Here is a 4,704-nt window from a genome sequence, read left to right as displayed (position 1 = left end):
CATAATTTCTAATTCTCTAAAGGTATTCGCATGGCTCTAGGGGGTAGGCTTGCTATATTCTATATATGAGGTTTGGTTCTAGTAGTAAAGGTACTCGAATTATCCTTGTTAGTGCCCCCTTGGGCGAACCAGACCCTTAATCCTCATCCATTATAGGCTTAAACGGATGGAGTTCAATTCGAGAAGGCATATTTCCCTATGCCTGACACAGAGAATAAATCCTCACGAAGACATAGGGCTTATGAACCCCGGAAGCTACTTGCTAAGTCTGACACGGAGAATAAATTCTCACGAAGATGTTGCTTTCGCTCCCACTTAAAAGGGAAAAAGCTCGAGTATAGAGCTTATGTTTATGTGATGCATGTATTGTGTGTGAGGAGAAATTCTCAAACCTTTCACAAACAACACAAAAAAGTAAATCCTAATATCTGAGAATCAATCAAATATAAACATTAATATACAAGGATATTTGAAAGAAATCAAAAGAATCGTAAATAAAATATAATTGAATTCTCAATTTCTAATTATAGAGACAATATATAATCGATTTATGGCTTGACCAACTTAGTTCCAGTGGAGTCGTCAATCTGTCGTAACCGATTTTTGCCCGGCACGACTTTTCTTGGCGCAAAAGCAAGTGAATAAATGGTTTTTAATGAAATGTTTTGGAGTCATCAACGACCTTTTGGGTTAGGTAGGTTGAATACCTAAAAATTACCTTTTAAAAGAGTTATTAAGAAAATATCATTTAAAAGATAATCTAGTCTACGCATAACCAGAAATTCATTCTTTTTAGTAATGAAAAGGGATTCAGAGTCGATTACGCTTGGGGAAGGATTAACACCCCATAACGCCCAAAATTGGTACCGTCAATTATAAATTGTCTCTAGTAGTGAAAGTCTAAGAATTCGAATATAAATTTAATTTACGATCCTATTATTTCAAATTCAATCGCATAATTTTATTTAATAGAAAATTCTAAGGAAAATAGAAAATATTCCAATATTTCCAATTGAAGAGAAAATAATCCCTAAAATACTTTAGGACGAATATTTCTCTTTCTAACTGAAATAATAAGAATATAATAATTCCTCCTAAGAACTCAATATTAAAATAATTTGATATAATCAAAATGAATATAACTAAAGTATGCATATTCTATTTTTTAAGGTTATTATAAGTAGGGTATTTATTTAATTTAAAATATCAGAATAGGACATCTAGTTACTTTAAGACAATCCCTTCTTAATATTTAAAAAAATATTATCCTTTAATAAAATTATGAAATCAATCAAGTTATACTTATGAATATTTCATATATATATTCATGTGACTAAAATGAAATAAATAAAAAATAAAGAGCAATAATTAAAGGACTATATTTAAATTATTAAAACATAAAGGACAATAATGAAATAAAATAAAATTGCAATTAAACAGTGACAAAAAATTAAAACTATAGTATCATATTCATAAATAAAATAATAACAGAATTAATTAAGGACTAAAATGAAATAAACATCAAAAATCGAAATAAAATAAAGAAAGAATATTGGTGACCAAAATTTAAAACACGTCTAAACTAGAATGGTTTATGGGTGATTAACCCACTAATTAGTGATTTAAATATAAAACACGGTAAGAGTCCAAGGACTTTAGCGTGATTTACCCCAAAAATAAATTAAATCCCCTATTAACTAAAACGCAAAACCCATCAAATATACAAGGACTTAAACACAATTTAACCTTAAGAACAGTGACTGAAGTGTAAAACATGGTAAAGATTGGAGTGACTTGAAGGTAAATAACCCAAAACCTAAGCTATATATATATATATATTCCCCCCAATTTGGCTAACCTAGCCACTATCTTCTTCTTTTCTCTCAACCGAGAGAAACAAAAGCTCTCATTTTTTTGGCCGAGCAACCCAAATAAAAAATATCACCGCCGTCGGCCACCGTTAATCGATGCCTGTTCACTCTTCCGACTACATTTACACAAAACCCGAACCTAAAATTTATCTAAAAACTAAATCCAATTTGGGATTAAACTACCAAAATCTGAGACTAACAACTCAAGCCTTTATTCCCCAACGCTTTGACCGGCGTTTCTCCGATGACCTAGACTCCGACGAAGAACCAAGAACAAGGTAAAATCATTTTTGTACTACTATTTTTTATTATTTAACTTACTGTTTTTTATTTTGAAAAACAAAAAAAATATAAACTACAAAGCTGAAAAAATAAAACCAAATGTAAAATAACCTTTGTTGTATTTTTTTTCAATCTATGCTGTTTTTTTCGGTATCTGTATTGCTACTGGATCGGGGGATTACATATTGTTATGGGGTTTTTATAACCCCATTTTACATGTAAGATGAAAAAACAATTTTTACACTCTTTTTTTTAATGAGCTGGAGTTGGGAAGCTACTGGATAGGGGACCAGCTGTTATTACTTGGAGGTGGACGGTGCTTAGGATGCCACAGGTGGAGCTGCCGGAAGCTTCTAAAACGTGGAGAGATAGCTGGTGAGGTGATGGAAGCTGCTGGAATGTACAGCTGCTGGTGGGTGCTAATTGGAGCAGGGAACCAGCTGCTAGCAGCTGCTGAAGCTGAAACATGAAGTTGTTGTTAAGGTAAAAATGGTGATTACACTATCCATGTGATTTCTTGCCTTGAAATTACATACTTGCTCGTAGGATTGTTATCCTTTAGAGTTTCGAGTTGGAACATCACGTATATCAATAATATAAATATTTATTATCAAAAGATTAAAAACCTTTAAATATAAATAATTTTATATTCACCCTAAATTTATATGAAAAAAAACTATCCTTTCCTTATTAATTAAAGGGTAAAGTATAGTAATGGTCACTGAACTTTTCTGAAGCTTTCATTTAGGTCCCCCAACTTTTAAAACTTTCAATACAGTTCCCCTACATTTAGTCTGTTTGCAATATGGTCCCCGACGTTACACTGTTGTTAAAAGACGTTGACGTGGTAGTGAGATCACCGATTGCATATATGAAAATTAGGATAAATTATATAAATGGTCACTGAACTTGTCAGGCACTTGCATTGAGGTCTCTAACTTTTAAAAATTGCAAAACAATCCTTAATTTCATTCTAAACCCCAAATTCCAAAATAATCAAAATAATATTGAGTTAACCAAGATTTCATGTTAACCAAGATTTATATTTTTTTTATTTTTTGATGTTTTGATTGAGTTGTATTCAGTGAAAATTGATTGTTACTGTTTGATTGAGTTCATGTGCAATTGAATGGTGGGGTATGCATGTGTAAATGATGCCAAGTTCATGTGAAATTGATAGTTACTATTCTGAAAATTTATAGATTTAAGTTCATGAAAAAATGTTTCACATTTAAGTCCCAACACATGCATATCCCACCATTCAATTGCACATGAACTCAATCGAACAGTAACAATCAATTTTCACTGAATATAACTCAATCAAAACATAAAAAAATAAAAAAAAATTATATAAATATTGGTTAACATGAAATCTTGGTTAACTCAATATTATTTTGAAGTATTTTAGAATTTGGGGTTTAGAATGTAATTGAATTATTTTGGAATTTAGGGTTTAGAATGAAATTAAGGACTATTTTGTAAGTTTTAAAAGTTGAAGGACCGGAATGCAAGCGTCTAAAAAGTTCAGTGACCATTTATATAATTTACCCTAATTTTCATAGCTACAAACGATGATCTCACTGCCATGTCAGCGTCTTCTAACGGCAGTATAACTTCGGGATCATATTGCAAATGAACTAAATGTTGAAGGACTGCATTGTAAGTTTTAAAAGTTGAGGGACCTAAATGAAAGCTACAGAAACGTTCAGTGACCATTATTATACTTTACCCTTAATTAAATTATCTATATATGTATAATGTATGTATGTACGATGTAATATGATATGATTACTAGTCAAAGCATATTTAAATAAATCTTCGAAACTCACTCAGACGGGGACAGGTGTAGTTCAAAGTCCAGAACTCAGTGGCAGTAGATGGACGTAACTTTCAAGCGGGTGGAGTAGGGCTCATTTATTAATTAATTATTACCGGACCAACAATCTAATCTCCAAATCCTACCGTGTTGGTTGTTTCTTTTATTGGTCGGGTTTGCAAATCACAAATAGCATTCTCCAACTCCAGTAAATATCAAATCAGAATTCAGAACAGTTGCTCCAAGGTCTGCTATTCCTTCTTTTACTTTTACTTTTCCTTTGCTTTTGTTTCCTAGCGTTTCATTATTTCACCGACTCAATGTTTGACCACTGTGGGTTTAACTTTGATTTTTGTGTTTATCTTTGATCATTCAATGTCAGCCACGTTTCTTGTTGGACTTTTATTCATAATTGGGATCCTAACCAATCATATGCCCTTTTCTCAAATCTACTTTACCTTTAGCCATTGAAATTCAACAAACCCATTTCTTATTTTAGCTTATTGATTTGGATAATTATTAAATATTTTAGTTATTGGAGTGTTATTTTTTATCCCAGTTGTTCTTGACTTACAGTATTTGCTTAATTATGTTACTCTTTTTCTTTTTATTTTTACGAAATGGATTAAATTTGGTAAATTGAGTACAGGGCAAGTGGCCAAAAGGGCTCTGCCACAGAAAAAGGGGGGGGGAAGCACTAGTAAGTTGACGTGGTTAGGCTGAGCGGGCGGTAAG

This window comes from Hibiscus syriacus, unplaced genomic scaffold (assembly GCF_006381635.1).
Source record: "Hibiscus syriacus cultivar Baekdansim isolate YM2019G1 unplaced genomic scaffold, ASM638163v2 tig00007204_pilon, whole genome shotgun sequence".
NCBI classification, from domain to species: Eukaryota; Viridiplantae; Streptophyta; class Magnoliopsida; order Malvales; family Malvaceae; genus Hibiscus; species Hibiscus syriacus.
The sequence above is the reverse complement of the archived record's forward strand: the minus strand, read 5'-3'. Positions refer to the sequence as shown.